Raw genomic sequence first — 23,713 nt, 5'->3', positions numbered from 1 at the left:
CATGTCCCCATCTCGGAGGCAGCACCCGGCACAGAATGCCAGGGGCTGCACCGAGATTGCGGGGGTCCCCTGCAATGGGACCCCTGCGATCATTCATCTTATCCCCTATCTTTTGGATAGGGTATAAGATGTATATATCCGGAATACCCCTTTAACCCCTTAAGGACCGAGCCCTTTTTCACTTTAAGGACCAGAGCATTTTTTGCAATTCTGACCACTGTCACTTTAAACATTAATAACTCTGGAATGCTTTTAGTTATCATTCTGATTCCAAGACTGTTTTTTCGTGACATATTCTACTTTAACTTAGTGGTAAAATTTTGTGGTATCTTGCATCCTTTCTTGGTGAAAAATCCCCAAATTTGATGAAAAAAATGAAAATTTTGCATTTTTCTAACTTTGAAGCTCTCTGCTTGTAAGGAAAATGGATATTCAAAATAAAAAATTTTTGGGTTCACATACACAATATGTCTACTTTATGTTTGCATCATAAAATTTATGAGTTTTTACTTTTGGATGACACCAGAGGGCTTCAAAGTTCAGCAGCAGTTTTGAAATTTTTCACAAAATTTTCAAACTCGCTATTTTTCATGGACCAGTTCAGGTTTGAAGTGGATTTGAAGGGTCTTCATATTAGAAATACCCCATAAAAGACCCCATTATAAAAACTACACCCCCCAAAGTATTCAAAATGACATTCAGTAAGTGTATTAACCCTTTAGGTGTTTCACAGGAATAGCAGCAAAGTGAAGGAGAAAATTCAAAATCTTCATTTTTTACATTCGCATGTTCTTGTAGACCCAATTTTTGAGTTTTTGCAAGGGGTAAAAAGGAGAAGATTTTACTTGTATTTGAAACCCAATTTCTCTCGAGTAAGCACATACCTCATATGTCTATGTTAATTGTTCAGTGGGCGCAGTAGAGGGCTCAGAAGGGAGGGAGCGACAAATGGTTTTTGGGGGGCATGTCACCTTTAGGAAGCCCCTATGATGCCAGGACAACAAAAAAAAAAAAACATGGCATACCATTTTGGAAACTAGACCCCTCAGGGAATGTAACAAGGGGTAAAATGAACCTTAATACCCTACAGGTGTTTCACGACTTTTGCATATGTAAAAAAAATAATTTTTTTTTTACCTAAAATGCTTGGTTTCCCAAAAAATTTACATTTTTAAAAAGGGTAATAGCAGAAAATACCCCCCAAAATTTGAAACCCAATTTCTCCTGATTCAGAAAACACCCCATATGGGGGTGAAAATTGCTCTGCTGGCGCACTACAGGTCTCAGGCGAGAAGGAGTCACATTTGGCTTTTTGAAAGCAAATTTTGCTCTGGGGGCATGCCGCATTTAGGAAGCCCCTATGGTGCCAGAACAGCAAAAAAAAAAAAAACACATGGCATACCATTTTGGAAACTAGACCCCTCGGGGAATGTAACAAGTGGTAATGTGAACCTTAATATCCTACAGGTGTTTCACGAGTTTTGCATATGTAAAAAAAAATCTTTTTTTTTACCTAATATGCTTGGTTTCCCAAAATTTTTACATTTTTAAAAATGGTAATAGCAGAAAATACCCCCCAAAATTTGAAGCCCAATTTCTCCCGATTGAGAAAACACCCCATATGGGGGTGAAAAGTGCTCTGCTGGCGCACTACAGGTCTCAGAAGAGAAGGAGTCACATTTGGCTTTTTGAAAGCAAATTTTGTTCTGGGGGCATGCCGCATTTAGGAAGCCCCTATGGTGCCAGGACAGCAAAAAAAAAACACATGGCATACCATTTTGGAAACTAGACCCCTCAGGGAACGTAACAAGGGGTTAAGTGAACCTTTATACCCCACAGGTGTTTCATGACTTTTGTATATGTAAAAAAAAAATAATAATTTTTACCTAAAATGCTTGTTTTCCCAAAATTTTACATTTTTCAAAAGGGTAATAGCAGAAAATACCCCCTAAAATTTGAAGCCCAATTTCTCCCGAGTACGGCGATACCCCATATGTGACCCTAAACTGTTGCCTTGAAATACGACAGGGCTCCAAAGTGAGAGCGCCATGCGCATTTGAGGCCTAAATTAGGGACTTGCATAGGGGTGGACATAGGGGAATTCTACGCCAGTGATTCCCAAACAGGGTGCCTCCAGCTGTTGTAAAACTCCCAGCATGCCTAGACAGTCAGTGGCTATCTGGCAATACTGGGAGTAGTTGTTTTGCAACAGCTGGAGGCTCCGTTCTGGAAACAGTGGCGTACCAGACGTTTTTCATTTTTATTGGGGAGGGGGGCTGTATAGGGGTATGTGTATATGTAGTGTTTTTTACATTTTATTTTGTGTTAGTGTAGTGTTTTTAGGGTACAGTCACATGGGCGGGGGGTTCACATTAGTTTCTCGCTGGCAGCTTGAGCTGCAGCAGAAAATTTGCCGCAGCTCAAACTTGCCGCCGGATACTTACTGTAATCCTCCGCCCATGTGAGTGTACCCTGTACGTTCACATGGGGGGGGGGGGGGAATACCTCCAGCTGTTGCAAAACTACAACTCCCAGCATGTACGGTCTATCAGTGCATGCTGGGAGTTGTAGTTTTGCAACCGCTGGAGGCTCCGTTTTGGAAACAGTGGCGTACCAGACGTTTTTCATTTTTATTGGGGAGGGGGGCTGTGTAGGGGTATGTGTATATGTAGTGTTTTTTACTTTTTATTTTATTTTGTGTTAGTGTAGTGTAGTGTTTTTAGGGTACAGTCGCACGGGATGGGGTTCACAGTAGTTTCTCGCTGGCAGTTTGAGCAGCGGCAGAAAATTTGCCGTAGCTCAAACTTGCAGCCGGATACTTACTGTAATCCCCCGCCCAAGTGAGTGTACCCTGTACGTTCACATGGGGGGGGCGGAATACCTCCAGCTGTTGCAAAACTACAACTCCCAGCATGTATGGTCTATCAGTGCATGCTGGGAGTTGTAGTTTTGCAACAGCTGGAGACACACAGGTTGTGAAACACCGAGTTTGGTAACAAACTGTGTTTTGCAACCAGTGTGCCTTCAGCTGTTGCAAAAGCTACAACCCCCAGCATGTACGGACAGCGGAAGAGCATGCTGGGTCTTGTAGTTATGCATCAGCCGGAGGCATATTACATTGGCTGGGGATGCTGGGGATTGTAGTTATGCAACAGCTGGAGACACACTGGTTTACTACTTAACTCAGTGTGCCTTCAGCTGCTGCAAAACTACAACTCTCAGCAGTCACCGACAGCCAACGGGCATGCTGGGAGTTGTAGTTATGCAACCACCAGATGCACCACTACAACTCCCAGCATGCACTTTAGCTGATTGTGCAAGCTAGGAGTTGTAGTTATACAACAGCTGAAGGTACACTTTTCCATAGAAAGAATGTACCTCCAGCTGTTGCAAAACTACAAGTCCCAGCATGCCCATAAGGGCATGCTGGGAGTTGTGGTGGTCTGCCTCCTGCTGTTGCATAACTACAGCTCCCAGCATGCCCTTTTTGCATGCTGGGAGCTGTTGCTAAGCAACAGCAGGAGGCTGTCACTCACCTCCTGCTGCTGCTCCACGATGCCGCCGCACAGGTCAGTCCCGCCACCGCCGTCGCTCCTGGGGCCCCGATTCCAACAGGGACGCCGGGGATCGGGGTCCCCAGCACCGGGGGTCGTCTTCCCGCACCCGCTCACGTCCTCCGGAAGAGGGGCGGAGCGGGTTGCGGGAGTGACAACCGCAGCAAATATAGCACTATATATTCGTAATTACGAATATTCGTTTTTTTTTTTCACAGTACACATCACAGTGATCATCCCTCTCTGCTTCCAGCTTGTGTGGTGTAAAGAAGGCTCTAATACTACTGTGTGAGACGGGTGTAATTTTCGCATATGCAAATTTTCGCTTATGTTAATTTCTGGATATGCTAATTTTCGTATATGCGAGTTTTCGCATACATGAATATTCGCATATGCGAAAATAAATCGAGGATATTGCGAATATTCGCGAATTCGAATATGGCCTATGCCGCTCAACACTAGTCTGGCTGGGTTTTCTAGAATGCACAGAGAAGACAGTGAACTCGGTGTTCTCTTTTAATTAGAATTACTTTTTTCTGTGGAGCCAGTTGTAAATTGTTCTTGCACATGAAGAGAAACAATTTACAGATGTAACTAGTACCGAAGATTTCACAATGGTTACAGTGTAACAACGCAGTTTGATCGCTGGCTACCGTACACAGTTCTACATAGTCTGTAAGAGGTGTGTACTGTACGTGACCAGTGATATATAGACATCCAGCGTAAAGTGCTATAGAACATAGACATAAGGGGAGCAGGGCCGTTTGAAGGAATTTGGAAGCCCCAAGCAAAATGGACATGGAGGCCCCCCCCCCCCTTGATGTTCACGCACGTCACGCTCTAGAGCCGGCGTCAGGACGTAGTAACGTCGGCCCTTGAATGCTGGGAGCGCGACGTGAGCAAACGTCGATACGAGGCCCCCACATTAGGTGCAGCACAGTTCCCCCACGTTAGGTGCGGCACAGTTCCCCCCCATATTAGGTGCCGCACAGTTCCCCCCACGTTAGGTGTGGAACAGTTCCCCCCAGGTTAGGTGTGGCACAGTTCCCCCCATGTTAGGTGCGGCACAGTTCCCCCCACATTAGGTGCAGCAGAGTTCCCCCCCCCCACATTAGGTGCAGCAGAGTTCCCCCCACATTAGGTGCAGCAGAGTTCTCCCCACATTAGGTTAGCAGTGTTCCCCCACATTAGGTGCAGTATAGTTCCCCCACATTAGGCAGTATAGTTCCCCACATTAGGTGCAGTATAGTTCCCCCACATTAAGCTGTAGTTCCCCCACATTAATTGCAATATAGTTCTCCACATTAGGTGCAGTATAGTTCCCCCACATTAGGTGCAGTATAGTTCCCCACATTAGGTGCAGTATAGTTCTTCCCACATTAGGTGCAGTACAGTTCCCCCACATTAGGTGCAGTATAGTTCCCCCACATTAGGTGCAGTATAGTTCCCCACATTAGGTGCAGTATAGTTCTTCCCACATTAGGTGCAGTATAGTTCCCCCACATTAAGCTGTAGTTCCCCCACATTAATTGCAGTATAGTTCTCCACATTAGGTGCAGTATAGTTCCCCCACATTAGGTGCAGTATAGTTCCCCACATTAGGTGCAGTATAGTTCTTCCCACATTAGGTGCAGTACAGTTCCCCCACATTAGGTGCAGTATAGTTCCCCCACATTAGGTGCAGTATAGTTCCCCACATTAGGTGCAGTATAGTTCTTCCCACATTAGGTGCAGTACAGTTCCCCCACATTAGGTGCAGTATAGTTCCCCCACATTAGGTGCAGTATAGTTCCCCACATTAGGTGCAGTATAGTTCTTCCCACATTAGGTGCAGTACAGTTCCCCCACATTAGGTGCAGTATAGTTCCCCCACATTAGGTGCAGTATAGTTCCCCACATTAGGTGGAGTATAGTTCTTCCCACATTAGGTGCAGTACAGTTCCCCCACATTAGGTGCAGTATAGTTCTCCCCACATTAGGTGCAATATAGTTCTCCCCACATTAGATGCAGTATAGTTCTCCACATTAGGTGCAGTATAGTTCCCCACATTAGGTGCAGTATAGTTCTCCACATTAGGATAGTCCCCCACGTTAGGTGCAGTATAGTTCTCCACATTAGGTGCAGTATAGTTCTCCACATTAGGTTGGCAGTATAGTTTACCCTACATTAGGTGCAGTATAGTTCTCCACATTAGGTTGGCAGTATAGTTTACCCCACATTAGGTGCAGTATAGTCCCCCCACATTAGGTGTAGTATGTTCCCCCACAGACATACAGCCTCCAGCCATACAGTGTATGGCTGGAGGCTGTATGCGTGTTTACTGCCCTACTTCAGTGCTCCGACCACTGCTCCTCTGTTCCGGCCACCATAGCAGTAGGTCCCGGGACTGGAGAAGCGGTGGTCGGAGCACTGAAGCTGAAATGCCGCTGGTCACTTACCATGTTGGCCAGCGCATGTCCTGTTCGCTGCTCCGCTCTTCCGCATTGCTTTCCAATGGGCGCACGCACGGGACGGGGCAATTGCCCCGTTTCCCTCCCTGGATCTGACACTGCATGCATTATATACACACACAACACACTGTACACATTAAATACTGTACATGCATGCTTCATACACACCATACTGTATACACTACATACTGTACATGCATGCTTCATACACACACAGATACCGTACACATTACATACTGTACATGCATGCTTCATACACACACAACACACTGTACACATTACATACTGTACATGCTTCATACACACACACACAACATACTGTACACATTACATACTGTACATGCATCATACACACACTGTACACCTTACATACTGTACATGCATGCTCCATACACACACAACACACTGTACACATTACATACTGCACATGCATGCTTCATACAAACACATACTGTACACATTACATACTGTACATGCATCATACACACACACTGTACACATTACATACTGTACATGCATCATACACACACATACTGTACACATTACATACTATACATGCATCATACACACACACACACACTGTACACATTACATACTGTACATGCTTCATACACACACAGCACACTGTACACATTACATACTGTACATGCTTCATACACACACAACACACTGTACACATTACATACTGTACATGCATCATACACACATACTGTACACATTACATACTACACATGCATCATACACACACACACTATACACATTACATACTGTACATGCTTCATACACACACAACACACTGTACACATTACATACTGCACATGCATCATACGCACACACACTGTACACATTACATACTGTACATGAATCATACACACACATACTGTACACATTACATATTGTACATGCTTCATACACAGACAGACACTGTACACATTACATACTGCACATGCATGCTTCATACACACATACTGTACACATTACATACTGTACATGCTTCATACACACACAACACACTGTACACATTACATACTGTACATGCGTCATACACACACAACATACTGTACACATTACACACTGTACATACATCATACACACACACTGTACACATTACATACTGTACATGCATCATACAGACATACTGTACACATTACATACTGTACATGCATCATACACACACACACTGTACACATTACATACTGTACATGCATCATACACACACACTGTAAACTTTACATACTGTACATGCTTCATACACACACATACTGTACACATTACATACTGTACATGCTTCATACACACACAACACACTGTACACATTACATACTGTACATGCTTCATACACACACAGATACTGTACACATTACATACTGCACATGCTTCATACACACACTGTACACATTACATACTATACATGCATCATACACACACACTGTACGTATTACATATTGTACATGCTTCATACACACACACTGTACACATTACATACTATACATGCATCATACACACACATACTGTACACATTACATACTGTACATGCTTCATACACACACACTGTACACATTACATATTATACATGCATCATACACACATACTGTACACATTACATACTATACATGCATCATACACACACATACTGTACACATTACATACTGTACATGCATCATACACACTCACTGTACACATTACAGTACAATCAACTATAAGTCCCAGCAAGCCAATAAGCTTCCCAAAGTTCACCCTGCATCTCCTTCACACTAATCTGAGCTGTAACTGATTGTACCATCTTTCCAACCTCAGTAAAGCATACCAGTTATCCATAACCTTGCATCAGAGTGATTATTTGCCCTGTGCCTGGCACAGGAGAAGCTGGTCTACCTCAGGTGGTGTATAGGTCAACCACGCCCTGGCGTCACAAAACGGTTAATTACACATTACCCTCATTCAACACCACAATATAGTACTTTTGCTGATTGTAATGAAAGTTATATTTTAACAAACTACTTAGTAAGATAGTATATGCATTAATGTATTTCATATTTTCTTTAAAAGAATACAGAGACTGATTTCTTATCTCTTATCACTATTATATCATTGGATCATTTTCCTTTTTTTCTACCCATATGATCATTTGGTAGATTTTCTTCTGTGATCCAAAGTCACACTGTACATAATTCAGAAATATAGCATACCTGTCACCTAAGGTGACTTTTCAGGAGAAGCTGTCCTGTGTATACATGAAAAGCAGCACTATTTGTTGGCATTATATAATTTGTATATGACATTTTTGTATTCGTTTTCTCCTTCAGGACCACAGTGCTCTCAAAGTACCGCACTGCCGCAGATGCCGTGCATCTGATGGGTTAAAGGCGGACATCCATGCGATCGCGGCCGGGACCTGCCGCGCATGATGCGAGCACCGCTCCGGTGCTCGCGATCATGGTGGCGCGTAAATGTACGTCATGGTGCGTTAAGTACCACGTCACCATGACGTACATTTACGTCCATTGTCGTTAAGGGGTTAAAGCGCAACTGTCATTTAGCCCCCCTGAGTTTTTAGCCCCCCAGACGACTACATGTTGTTACAGATGTCCATAACGTGAGTATAACCATACCTTTATCGCATTTTCTCCTTCTTTTATAACTTATAAAATATATTTATCCAGCGGTCAGGCACAGTTGGATAGGCGTGGCTTGGGGTTCGCAAAGCCCTGCTGCCGACACGCCTTTCTTCTCCTTTCAGCGCATGGACTGCTGTGTAGTAAGATGCAGCGCATGCGCCCCTCCCTTTTTCTAGTACTGCACCTGCGCAGTGAGCACATAGGCAGCGGGAGCAAGTGCTCACTCTGTCAATGCAGGGCAGTGGCGCGCACGCCAGGAGGGGCGCATGCGCTATGGATGTGCTGTGTATTACTACACAGCGATCCCATTACTGAAAGGATATGATAGGCGTGCGGCAGGGCTTTGCGAACCCCATGCCATGCCTATCTGACCATGCCCGACTGCTGGAAAAATGTATTTTATAAGTTATAAAAGAAGGAGGAAAAGCAATAAAGGTATGGTTTCACTCACATTATCGACATCTACAACATTGTAGTAGTCTGGGGGGGGCTAAAAAACGCACTTTAAAATAATAGTTTGGTTTTTTTTTTTGCTTCAACCTTTAGGCTTCAATTCTTTTTGCTTCTATTAATCTGTCATGGTGTCATTGCCATTATTTAATAATAATACAACTGATTTCAGCTCAATGCCAGGCAATTTCTTCATTGACAAGATCATATCCCAGAAAAGTTCAATGTGTCTCCCGCCAATGACTTAGCCTTTGTGTTTTTTTGGCAGCTTTGATCTTTACTGTTATGAATACCAGCTGTCTCTTAAATGTTAAGTACCTTTATGGTATAGATGAACCTGCATGTAGTTCAGCAAATAAAGGTAGAATGAGCTTAGAATTGGCTTGTAAAAGGTAATTATGATGATATATGCATGATATATACATTTTATACACTGCTCAAAAAATAAATAAAGGGAACACTAAGATAACACATCCTAGATCTGAATGAATGAACTCATCATATGAAATACTTTTGTCTTTACATAGTTGAATGTGCTGACAACAAAATCACACAAAAATTGTCAATGGAAATCAAATTTTTCAACCCATGGAGGTCTGGATATGGAGTCATACTCAAAATCAAAGTGGAAAACCACACTACAGGCTGATCCAACTTTGATGTAATGTCCTTAAAATAAGTCAAAATAAGGCTCAGTAGTGTGTGGCCTCCACGTGCCCATATGACCTCCCTACAACACCTGGGCATGCTCCTGATGAGCTGGACAGTCTGTGGTGTAACGTGGCTTTGGTGGATGGAGCGAGACATGATGTCCCAGATGTGCTCAATCAGATTAAGGTCTGGGGAATGGGCGGGACAGTCCATAGCATCAATGCCTTCCTCTTGCAGGAACTGCTGACACACTACAGCCACATGAGGTCTAGCATCGTCTTGCATTAGGAGAAACCTGGGGCCAACCGCACCAGCATTTGGTCTCACATGGGGTCTGAGGATCTCATCTCGGTACCTAATGGCAGTCAGACTACCTCTGGTAGCACATGGAGGGCTGTGCGCCCCCCCCAAAGAAATGCCACCCCACACCATTACTGACCCACCGCCAAAACGCTCATGCCAATCAGGCAGCAGAACGTTCTCCAAGGCGTCTCCAGACTCTGTCACGTCTGTCACATGTGCTCAGTGTGAACCTGCCTTTTAACTGTGAAGAGCACAGGGCACCAGTGGTGAATTTGCCAATCTTGGTGTTCTCTGGCAAATGCCAAACATCCTGCACGGTGTTGGGCTGTAAGTACAGCCCCCACCTGTGGACATCGGGCCCTAATACCACTCTCATGGAGTCTGTTTCTGACCGTTTGAGTGGACACATGCACATGAGGTCGTTTTGCAGGGCTCTGGGAGTGCTCCTCCTGCTGCTGCTGCCCTCCTACGGCCTCCTCCACGTCTCCTGATGTACTGGCCTGTCTCCAGGTAGCGCCTCTATGCTCTGGACACTACACTGACAAACACAGCAAACCTTCTTGCCACAGCTCACATTGATGTTCCATCCTGGATGAGCTGCACTACCTGAGCCATTTGTGGGGGTTGTAGACTCCGTCTCATGCTACCACTAGAGTGAAAGCACCACCAGCATTCAAAAGTGACCAAAACATCTGCCTGGAAGCATTGGAAGGGAGAAGTGGTCTGTGGTCACCACCTGCAGAACCACTCCTTTACTGGGGGTGTCTTGCTAATTGCCTATAATTTCCATCTGTTGTCTGCTCCATTTGCACAGCAGCATGTGAAATTGATTGCCAATCAGTGTTTGCTTCCTGAGTGGACAGTGTAATTTCAAATTGTGTAATTTTAAAGTGTGATTGACTTGTAGTTATATTGTGTTGTTTAATAGTGATGAGCGGCATAGGCCATATTCGAATTTGCGATATTTCACGAATATGTGGACGAATATTCGTCATATATTTGCGAAATTCAGCATATTCGTTTTTTTTCTCTGCGCATATGCGAAAATCGATGCGCATATGCGAATATTCGCACCCCTTAAATGGTATAGGGAACTAATGGGCTAGTGCCTTTTTTTGCCCATTGAAACCAATAGGCCCATTGTGGTCTGTGGGGATCTCATGGTATGTAAAACTGTAAGATTAGCAGGAGGGTCTCGGCAGTACCATGTGGTGGTTCGAGTCCCCGGCGTGGGACGGAGTGTTACAGTGTTGTGGGTAAAATTTACTTTCCTGGAAAAGCTGCTGAGTTGCCCATAGCAACCAATCAGATCGCATCTTTCATTTTTCACAAGGCCTCTGCAAAATGAAAGAAGCGATCTGATTGGTTGCTATTGGCAACTGGGCAACCTTTACTCTGCACAGGTATTGATAAATATCCCATTATGTTCCTTAACCTCCCATTCATTCATACCCAGCCTTACACATTAAATCCAGTTTCAATTAACCCCAATACTAGTTCCCATGGTTCAAACACTCAGTTAATTGCCAATTGACCTAGTTCCCACAGTTTAAATGCTTTCTTAATTACCAATTGACGTACATTTGTCAATCACAAGTAAAAAAGTTAAACTACAACACTGTAACACTGGAGCACTGAACCACTGAACCACCACGCAGTCTTCCATCCACTGTGCTGCTGAGACCCTCCTGCTTATCTTACAGTTTTACATACCATGAGATACCCATAGACCACAATGGGCCTATTGGTTTCACCAGGCAAAAAATCACAGAGTTAATGCACTAACTGTCCGGTCATGCTGGAAGTTGTAGTTTTGCAACATCTGGAGGTCCGCAGGTTGGAGACCACTGCACTAGCCCATTAGTTACCTATACCATTAAAGAAGGGAGGGCTCAATATTTGCGAATATGTGCATATGCGAAGAGCAGAGAGGGATGATCAGTGATCACTGTGATGTGTACTGTGAACAAAAAATCTAATAAAAAATAAAAAAAGCAAATATTCGTAATTGCGTATGTATAGTGCTATATTTCACAATATTCGCGAATTCACGAATATGCGATATTCACGCTTAAAATTCGAATTGTGAATATTCGCGAGCTACACTATTGTTTAAGCGTTCCCTTAAATTTTATGAGCAGTGTACAAAAATTGTGTGAATAAGTCAGATTTGCTACTACATGACTACTGCATTACATGGGCAACATAGAGATCTTAAAAGGATTTGGTTTAGAGATGCAAAGCACAATTAGTTTAGCATGATAATATTATTTCTAACTAAGCTTTCAGATTGTATGGCGTTGCTTTATTAAAAAGATAAACAGTGTTTTTCAAACAGTGTGTCTCCAGCTAATGCAAATCTACAACTTATAGCACGCCCGGACAGCCTTTGGCTGGATTAGATGTAAAGCGAACTTCGGAAGAGATGGGAATACCGGCGCTGACCAAGGAGAAGACAATAGAGCCAGGTGTGTAGCGAACAGATTTAATCCAATGCGACGCGTTTCACCGCGCTTGCGCGGTTTCATCAGGTTTCATGGTGCCTGATGAAACCGCGCAAGCGCGGTGAAACGCGTCGCATTGGATTAAATCTTATCGCTACACACCTGGCTCTATTGTCTTCTCCTTGGTCAGCGCCGGTATTGTATTCCCATCTCTTCCGAAGTTCGCTTTACATCTCTCCGCTATCTTTCGGAAGGCTGCAGACCGGGATCATTATATCAAACGCACATCTTGGTTGTGTGGGAGTGCACACAACCTGGCAGGGTGAGCCTTCACTTTTTCCCTCCCCTCCCACACACCTGTGATCCCGTTGGTTTTTCACAAGGGAGCGCCTGTTTTTTCTCTTTGCTTTGGCTGGATTAGACAATGATGGAACAAAAAGTTTAAGTCTGATAAGAAAAATAAAAGTTATTATATTAACTTTGTAAATGAGATTGAATTGTTTTAGTGATTTATCATAATGGAAAATTAACCCTGTTAAGTTATGTTCACACTGCGGAATTTCCATGTGGAATTCAGCCGCAAAGTTCAGCTCAGAAATTCCAAAAAATTTACTGCACACTGAATTGAATGTGGATTACACTGCCCCATTCAAATGACGGAAATTCCGCCATGGAAATTGTGTTTTCCGGATTCTGCAAAAATAAAAGACCTGTCTTCCGGGCGGAATCCCATTGATCTTAATGTGGTTTTGAATTAGGCAGAATTCTGTGTTTTGAGCACATAGAAATTCTGGCGAAATTCCACTCAAATATTTTTTTTTTTTGCAAAATTGCAAAATTTTCGGTGCAAGCTTTGCTGAATGGAATTTAAGCACAGTAGTAGAATTCCCACTGTGAGAACATAGCCTTAGGGTAAATTTAAAATTATTCTTAAAGTGTTGCTTCAGAAATGATATTAACCCTTTAAGCACACAGCCCATTTTGACCTTGAGGACACAGCCAAATTTTCATTTTTGCATTTTCGTTTTTTCCTCCTCATCATTTAAGAACTATAACTCTTAAATTTTTCCATCCGCAGACCCATATGAGGGCTTGTGTTTTGCGCAACCAATTTTACTTTGTAAAATGTATTTTACCATAAAATGTATTGCGCAACCAATATTAATTTGTGGGTAATAAATATTATTAAATGGGTAATAAATATTATTTGTGGGGGGGAAATTGAAAAAAACACACAATAAAGCAACTTTAGGTTTGTTTTTACACAGTGCACTTTAGAGTAAAAAAAAAAAAAGCATGTAACCATGTTTCAACAAAGTATTTTTTTTATTTTCTTATTCTGACAACTATAACTTTTTTCCCCCCCCCATTTATAGGGTTGTATAAAAGCTCTTTTATTGAACCATCATCTGTAGATTTTATTGATAAAAATTTGGGTACATATATTACTTTTTGATTACTTTTTCTCTTTTTTCTCTTTTCTAGGAGATAATGTGACCAAAAATCAGCAATATTGGACTTTGATATTTTTTTTACTTCTATGTCATTCCCCATACTCGATCATTAACATTATATTTTAATAGATCGAACATTAACGCGCACAGCTATACCAAATATGTTTATTTATTAGTTGCTTTTTTCCATATTTTTTTAATGTGTTCACTGGGAAAAAAGGGGTAATTTCATATTTTTTTTATTGGAAATAGGGCTTATTCACCTAAGAAAAAGAAATATATGTCTTTTTTTTTCAGTCACTCATAGGGGACTAGTGATTGCTATGACTGTTTAATGGCATGTATTGACATAGCACTGATCATACAAGAAGAACCCTTAAAAACATATATATGTATATACATATATATATATATATATATATATATATATATATAAAGAAAAATTGAGGGAACCGGCACTGTACAATGGGACTTAAAGTCCAGATCGGGTGCTCAGCCTTCGCAGGTTCAAACTCCAAACCCTTCTTAAACAACTCCAAAAAAGGAAAGCGGCACTCCAATGGCAGAAAAAAGGTGTATTTATTCACCCATCAAGTCAAATGCGACGTTTGAGCTTCACAATGCTTGAGAAAGGCTTCATTGTGAGGCTGAAACGTCGCATTTGACTTGATGGGTGAATAAATACACCTTTTTTCTGCCATTGGAGTGCCGCTTTCCTTTTTTGGAGTTATATATATATATATATATATATATATATATATATATATATATATATATATCAAGTGTCTAAATTACTAAATGCTAGTACCAAAAAAAATCTATACACCAATACACTTTGAAGGAAAGACAATACAATATACCAAAATATTGCTTTTCTGTTTTGAACTGTGCCTTGCATTTGTATGTAGCCAATTTGAATAACATGAGCTGCATCCAGTTCCATTTACCAGTTCTCCCTTATGCACATTAAATCAGGATCTGGCTTATTGACATTCTTCCTGTCTTTCAATATCTTCTTTGACATATAAATCATTCTACAAACCTCTGAACCTGCATCACAGCTTGTGGTATGTGTATGGGTGTATCTATGGCAAAATAATGTGTTCCAGGATGAATTGTGAAAAATGATATAAAGGTGCACAGCTCTTGTGCTGTTAATATGTATTTTTTTTTTTTGTAACATTTAGCTTTGGTTAGTCATTTACCAGAATCATTAGTATGGAACCAGAAATGTAAAATTACAAGATTGAAATACTATGTGATATTTTGATTTATGAAGTCTGTAAATACAATACATTTAATCCCCTAAAGCCATGCACTGAGGCAGAAAGATTCCAGTATAAAATTAGCTTTAATTATGAGCAGAGTTAAAATCAACCACAATTCACTCAAGTATGTAACAGTATTCTACTCAGAAGCTTGGTATGTGACAGTATTATACTCAGGGTTTCAGTGTGTGGCACTATTCTTCTCAGGGGCACAGTGTGTGGGAAAGTTCTACTCAGGGGCACAGTGTGTGGCAGTATTAATTTCAGGGGCACAGTATGTAGCAGTATTCAGGTCATACAGATAACAGTAGATTTACATCCTCCATACTTCAGTCACTTATTATACCCTGTGACGTACAGTGGGGCAAAAACTATTTAGTCAGCCACCAATTGGGTAAGTTCTCCCACTTAAAAAGATGAGAGGCCTGTAATTTTCATCATAGGTATACCTCAACTATGAGAGACATAATGAGAAAGAAAAAATCCATAAAATCCCATTGTCTGATTTTTAAAGAATTTATTTGCAAATTATGGTGGAAAATAAGTATTTGGTCACCTACAAACAAGCAAGATTTCTGGCTCTCACAGACCTCCAGTCTCCTCTGTCCTCCACTTGTTACCTGTTTGAACTTGTTATCAGCATAAAAGACATCTGTCCACAACCTCAAACAGTCACACTCCAAACTGCACTATGGCCAAGACCAAAGAGCTGTCGAAGGCCACTTATCCTTCCAGTACTTATTAGTTGCTGAATACTACGGAGGACATTCTTTTCTTTTTGGAACACAGAGCTCTCTGCTGACATCATAAGCACAGTGCTCTCTTCTGACCTCTCTGTCTATTCTAAGAACTGTCCAGAGTAGGAGAAAATCCCCATAGGAAACATGTACTGCTCTGGACAGTATCTAAAATGGACAGAGATATCCACCGGAGTACCCCTTTAATAAGGTAATAGTAATGTTCTACAATGGGCAGTACCAATGTCTTGCCTGGTACTGGAGCTGCTAGGTGTGAGCCAAATTTTAGCTTTCAGCTTGGACCTTCACCAGATGGCAGACCTAGACAAGTGGACCCCTACTAAAAATAGTTGCATAACCCTGCAATTAATGATGAGATTCTAAGGTTATATATGAGTTCCAGTATTGTAAGTGAAAAAGCTTGAGACTTTTCACAAAGGATTCACTGTCAAAGATTTTTATTCCATTTTTTTCCATACAAATCAAACAACTTCTCACTGCAAAAGATATGCAAAGCAGTCCAGGGCATAGATAAAAGTACAATCATTGATCTATCCGGAAGACATGTGTACTTACCTATTAACTGACTACGTAAAGAATTTAACTTGAAATTTCATCACCAATGTTCCTCTGAGCTTTTATAGCTTATGAGCAGGGTAGTTAGGGACCTGGACAATCACCCCAAAATCATAGCAAAATTCAGTTATTTTTTTATTGTTACAAAACTGTAGCACTTAGCTAAAGCTTAGTGGTAATCACAGTATAGAACCAAGATTTGTCTGAATATACCCTAAGACCACTTTCACATAGTTGTATTTTGCATTACTACTTATAAATAAATAAAAAATAATAAAGTAGTGCAAATATTTCCATTATAGTTTTTATCCACAAGTGGCTGGACTCAGATGAGAGGTCTATCTTGGATAGATTTCTGGGGACTGTCATGGTCATAGTCACCACATAGCCCTATCCTTGTATATCTGTATGTGGTGCCATAGGTGGAATGTGGGTGAGATGTACAATTTGTGATGCCAGGACAATGTTAACCTACATGTTCCGAGGATGAGAGAAGTCTCTTGGGGCCAGGGTCAAGGACAATAAGGTTCACAATGCCAGGTAGCGGAAAACTATATTTACTGAGGCAGGAATTGTTGTTAAAATCCTCATAGTACAGATTTTGTGCAGAGGGAAGTGCAGAATGAACCTGGGAAGCCTGTCGTCTTGCTGGGACTTGTAGTTGCTGAGAGTAAAGGTTTGAGATAAATGACTGCCCATGCTAAATTTACAGACTTTGAAGACTATTTTTCCTCCTGGAGCTTTGTGCTTACCATCAGGCTTAAACTTCATCTAAGTAATGGGGTTTCCTAAGATTTGCATGGCTGCAGATTTAAGAGCCTCCTCTGACTTCTTAACACACTTGTTCACACTGCACTCTGAACTGGACTGCACTGAGCTGCAGCTCCTCACTGACTGTACAGCTCCTCCCCCCACACTATATAGGGACAATGTTGGGGGCTCCCAAAGGGGCATCAAGGTCACCTGGGTTACTCTGCATTCCCATAAAAAGACAGTACATAATTTATCACAACATAACACAGGAGCATACTGCAATATAACAAAATAGATTATGGAGTAGTGGGCCACGCACAGTGAAATCAGGGATGCATGAGGCAAACTTTAGCCCACAGGACAACATCTAAAGAAACACTTATAAAGAAATACAAAGCACACACTGTGAAAAAATAGCCACACCTCTACACCATGAGGAGAAAGATCCAAAAGAGTAGCATTGCTATATTTCTATTATATTTAGAGATGAGCGAATTTCAGTAAGTTTGATTCGTCACAAACTTCTCGGCTCGGCAGTTGATGACTTATCCTGCATAAATTAGTTCAGCTTTCAGGTGCTCCGGTGGGCTGGAAAAGGTGGATACAGTCCTAGGAAAGAGTCTCCTACGACTGTATCCACCTTTTCCAGCCCACGGGAGCACTTGAAAGCTGAACTAATCTATGCAGGATAAGACATCAACTGCCGAGCCGAGAAGTTTGTGACAAATCGAATTTACTGTAAGTTCGATCATCTCTAATTATAATGTTTGAAAAATAAAAAAATCAGTGACAGGGCCCATTAGGCAACTTAGTAAAATGAAGTGTTAAAATATTTAAATAATAAGATAAGACAAAAAAGAGAATTATTTCCTGATTACAAAGTTCTATATCATGTCAAGAAGTATAAACTAAAAATATAATATGAAATTGGTATCACTGCAACCAAAACAACTCAAACTATGAAAATAACACACTCTGTAGACTGTATGGTAAATGCTTAAAAAAAATATATATGCCATTTTTTTTGTTAATCTCAACAAAAAAAAAAAATGAATGAAAAAACTACAGATTGTATATAGCACAAATCATACTGAAAAAAAACCCAAAAGCTTGCCTTGCAAAAAATAAGCTCTGTCTCTCAGTTGAAAAATCCAAAATGTTTAAGTAGATTTAGCAGCCATGATCATACTGACCTTCATATTAACCCCTTCAGGTCCAAGCCCATTTTGGCCTTAAGGACCAGAGCGTTTTTTGCACATCTGACCACTGTCACTTTAAACATTAATAACTCTGGAATGCTTTTAGTTATCATTCTGATTCCGAGATTGTTTTTTCGTGACATATTCTACTTTAACATGGTGGTAAATTTTTGTGGTAACTTGCATCCTTTCCTTGTGAAAAATCCTAAAATTTGATGAAAAATTTGAAAATTTAGCATTTTTCTAACTTTGAAGCTCTCTGCTTGTAAGGAAAATGTATATTACAAATAAAAAAAAAATGTATTCACATATACAATATGTCTACTTTATGTCTGCATCATAAAAGTGACGAGTTTTTACTTTTGGAAGACACCAGAGGGCTTCAAAGTTCAGCAGCAATTTTCCAATTTTTCACAAAATTTTCAAACTCACTATTTTTCAGGGACCAGTTCAGGTTTGAAGTGGATTTGAAGGGTCTTCTTATTAGAAATACCCCACAAAAGACCCCATTATAAAAACTGCACCCCCCAAAGTATTCAAAATGACATTCAGTCATCATTTTAACCCTTTAAGTGTTTCACAGGAATAGAAGCAAAGTGAAGGAGAAAATTCACAATCTTCATTTTTTACACTCGCATGTTCTTGTAGACCCAATTTTTAAAATTTTCCAAGGGGTAAAAGGAGAAAATGTATACTTATATTTGTAGCCCAATTGCTCTCGAGTAAGCACATACCTCATATGTCTATGTAAAGTGTTCGGCGGGCGCAGTAGAGGGCTCAGAAGGGAAAGAGCGATAAGGGGATTTTGGAGAGTACGTTTTTCTGAAATGGTTTTTGGGGGCATGTTGCATTTAGGAAGCCCTTATGGTGCCAGAACAGCAAAAAACCCTCACATGGCATACCATTTTGGAAACTAGACCCCTTGAGGTACGTAACAAGGAATAAAGTGAGCCTTAATACCCCACAGGTGTTTCACGACTTTTGCATATGTAAAAAAAAAAATTTTTTTTTCACTAAAATGTGTGTTTCCCCCCAAATTTCACATTTTTCCAAGGGTTAATAGCAGGAAATACCCCCCAATATTTGTAACCCCTTCTCTTCTGAGTATGGAGGTACCCCATAAGTTGACCTGAAGTGCACTATGGGCGAACTACAATGCTCAGAAGAGAAGGAGTCATATTTGGCTTTTTGAGAGAAAATTTTGCTCGGGGGGGCATGTCGCATTTAGGAAGCCCCTATGGTGCCAGAACAGCAAAAAATACCCACATGGCATACCATTTTGGAAACTAGACCCCTTGAGGAATGTAATAAGGAATAAAGTGAGCCTTATTACCCCACAGGTGTTTCATGACTTTTGCATATGTAAAAAAAAATAAAAAAAATTCCACTAAAATGTGTGTTTCCCCCCTAATTTCACCTTTTTGCAAGGGTTAATAGCAGAAAATACCCCCCAAAATTTGTAACACCATCTCTTCTGAGTATGGAGGTACCCCATAAGTTGACCTGAAGTGCACTATGGGCGAACTACAATGCTCAGAAGAGAAGGAGTCATATTTGGCTTTTTCAAAAGCAAATTTTGCTCGGGGAGCATGTCGCATTTAGGAAGCCCCTAAGGTGCCAGAACAGCAAAAAAAAACACACATGGCATACCATTTTGGAAACTAGACCCCTTGAGGAACGTAACAAGGGGTACAGTGAGCATTTGCCCCCCACTGGTGTCTGACAGATCTTTGGAACAGTGGGCTGTACAAGTTTTCATTTTCATGGACCACTGTTCCAAAGATCCGTCAGACACCTGTGGGGGGTAAATTCTCACTGCACCCCTCATTACATTCCGTGAGGGGTGTCGTTTCCGAAATGGGGTCACATGTGGGGTTTTGTTTTTTTTGCGTTTGTGAAAACCGCTGTAACAATCAGCCACCCCTGTGCAAATCACCTCAAATGTACATGGTGCGCTCTCCCTTCTGGGCCTTGTTGTGCGCCCCCAGAGCACTTTGCGCTCACATATGGGGTATCTCTGTAGTCGGGAGAAATTGCGTTACAAATTTTGGGGGGCTTTTTTCCCTTTTACCTCTTGTGAAAATGTAAAGTATAGGGCAACATCAGCATGTTAGTGTAAAAAAGAAAAAATTTTTACACTAACATTCTGGTGTAGACCCCAACATTTCCTTTTCATGAAGGGTTAAAGAAGAAAAAGCCCCCCAAACCTTGTAACGCAATTTCTCCCGAGTACAGCGATACCCCATATGTCGCCCTAAACTGTTGCCCTGAAATACGACAGGGCTCCAAAGTGAGTGCGCCATGTGCATTTGAGGCCTAAATTAGGGATTTGCATAGGGGTGGACATAGGGGTATTCTACGCCAGTGATTCCCAAACAGGGTGCCTCCAGCTGTTGCAAAACTCCCAGCATGCCTGGACAGTCAACGGCTGTCCGACAATACTGGGAGTTGTTGTTTTTCAACAGCTGGAGGCTCTGCTTTGGAAACAGTGGTGTACCGAACGTTCTTATTGGGGGAGGGGGGCTGTGTAAGGGTATGTGTATATGTAGTGTTTTTAACTTTTTATTTTATTTTGTGTTAGTGTAGTGTAGTGTTTTTAGGGTACAGTCACATGGGCGGGGGATTACAGCGAGTTTCCCAGCGCAAAATTTGCTGCATCTCAAGATGCGAGAAACCCACTGTAAAAGCCTCGCCCATGTGAATGTACCCTGTACATTCACGGGGGTGGCAGGGCGGGGGGGGGGGGGGCTTGCATCAGCTGTTGCAAAACCACAACTCCCAGCATGCATGGTCTGTTAGTGCATGCTGGGAGTCATAGTTTTGCAACAGCTGGAGGCACACAGGTTAGGAAACACTGAGTTAGAAACAGACAATGTTTCCCAACCAGTGTGTCTCCAGTTGTTGCGAAACTACAACTCCCAGCATGCCCAGACAGCTGAAGGGCATGCTGGGAGTTGTAGTTCGGCAACATCTGAAGGGCCAGATGTTGCTGAACTAAAACTCCCAGCATGCCTGGACAGTCAGTGCATACTGGGAGTTGTAGTTTTGCAACAGCTGGAAGAGCACAGATTGGAGACCATTATACAATGGTCTCCAAACTGGGGCCCTCCAGATGTTGCAAAACTACAACTCCCAGCATGCATGGTCTTTTAGTGCATGCTGGGAGTTATAGTTTTGCAACAGCTGGAGGCACACAGGTTAGGAAACACTGAGTTAGAAACAATGTTTCCCAACCAGTGTGTCTCCAGCTGTTGCAAAACTACAACTCCCAGCATGCCCAGACAGCTGAAGGGCATGCTGGGAGTTGTAGTTCGGCAACATCTGAAGGGCCAGATGTTGCTTAACTAAAACTCCCAGCATGCCTGGACAGTCAGTGCATGCTGGGAGTTGTAGTTTTGCAACAGCTGGAAGAGCACAGATTGGAGACCATTATACAATGGTCTCCAAACTGGGGCCCTCCAGATGTTGCAAAACTACAACTCCCAGCATGCCCAGACAGCCAAATGCTGTCTAGGCATGCTGGGAGTTGTAGTTTTCAGACTCCTAGAAGCAGCAGTGAAGATCTTCACTGCTGCCTCTGAGGACTACATACTTACCTGCTGGTCCCGTCGCTGCTCGCCCACGTGGCCGGTCCTGCCGCTGCTCCAGGTAAGTCCGCTGGTCCCCACGTGTTCCCCCCGTGTGCCGCAGGTCCCCGCGAGCCCCTGCAGCCTTCGTCCCCCGTTCTGCCCGACTTCCAGGGGTGGGCAGTGCGGGGGATCTGAACTTTCACCCCAGATCACTGTGATTGGTCCACAGGGACCAATCACAGTGATCGCTGACCAGGACCATCAATTGATGGTCCTGGGGGTGAAGCAGAAGTTGTCCCCTGCTGGAAACAGCGGGACTTCTGCCAGTTAACCCGTGCGATGCTGCGCATCGCCGGGTTAACTGCATGTCATTTATAAACGCCGGGATGCGCGAACGCACTGCACAACCCGGCGTTTATATATGACATTCTGCGGGAAGGGGTTAAAAGTTATGTATATAAAACCTTTCAAGAACTGTCACTTTTTATATACTCCCACCCAAAAAAGTTTTTTTCAGAGCTTGATATGTACTCCAAAAATGGTGCCATTGAACATAAAACTTGTCTCCCAGAAAGCAAGCCTTCAAAGGGCCACATTGATCAGAACATTTAAAAATCCACTCTGTTTCCAAAGGCTAAAACAGCTACTGCCACAAAGGGGAGGGATTTCCATATTTACAGTTTATGGCATACACACAGTATAATCCATAATTGCTAAATAGATGCAGGAGAGCTATGGTCTAATGACCCCCATTCTCTGATTCCTGAATTCTGCATTCTATGCAGTTGGAGGGAGATTTGGCTGCAGCCATCTCCATTGATGTCTATAGGAGTTACAGAAATAAAGTTTTTTTCATACAACAAATGCACTTTTTTTTTTATTATTAGTATTATTATTATACTTTATAATGGATACTTTATCATACCTTTACATGAAAGGCTGCATTCACGTCCATCATGCAGACAGATCTGGCATGTGAATTTCAAAACTGCCTAATGTCTTATGCCAGCCGTGACCACTGCGTACCCCATTCATTTCAATGAGATGGCTATTGACTCTGATCAGCTAATTTTTCTTCATAAGACAATCTAAAAACCGTGGTCTGCTGCGCATTTAAGTCCGGTTACTAGCTGAAACCAGTCACCTCATTGATATGAATCGAGTATGGCACATTTCCCTGACAGCTCCAGTTGTGGCATGACCCAAACGTGGTGTGAATGTAGCCTAACAATGACACTCTATGTACCATATTTATCGGCATATAACACACACTTTTTAGACTAAAATTTTTAGCCTAAAGTCTACCTGCGTGTTATACGCCGATAAGCCGCTGCAGTTCAATGATTTAAAGCGGGCACTTTAAATCAATGAACTGCAGCGGCTTTGCAGGTGCAGAGACCACCAGTGCTGCCGGCTTCTCTGCCCCTGCCTGTCCTGGGGTCTAGAGCCCTGTCAGGGGGAGAGAACGGGCAGCGGCGCCGATAGCCAGCGGGAGAGAAGCGGCGGCAGCAGGGCTCTAGACCCCAGGATAGGGAGGGGGAGATAGGCGGGCAGCGACGGCCTCTCTCCCTCTGCCTTTCCTGGGGGTGTATCGGGGTATACGCATGAACACACACGCACCCTCATTTTACCAAGGATATTTGAGTAAAAAACTTTTTTTACCCAAATATCCTTGGTAAAATAAGG

At 42.2% G+C, this 23,713-nt stretch overlaps 1 protein-coding gene across 1 annotated transcript in view; it reads left to right on the top strand.

Moving 5' to 3' along the window:
* LOC130355643 (pinopsin-like) overlaps window positions 1-23,713 on the top strand; it is a 320,381-nt gene that overhangs the window by 118,544 nt on the left and 178,124 nt on the right. The window lies entirely within an intron of this gene.

The sequence above is a fragment of the Hyla sarda genome, chromosome 2 (genome assembly GCF_029499605.1).
Source record: "Hyla sarda isolate aHylSar1 chromosome 2, aHylSar1.hap1, whole genome shotgun sequence".
Lineage (NCBI taxonomy): Eukaryota > Metazoa > Chordata > Amphibia > Anura > Hylidae > Hyla > Hyla sarda.
Note: the sequence above shows the minus strand (reverse complement) of the source record. Positions and strands in the feature narration are given on the sequence as shown.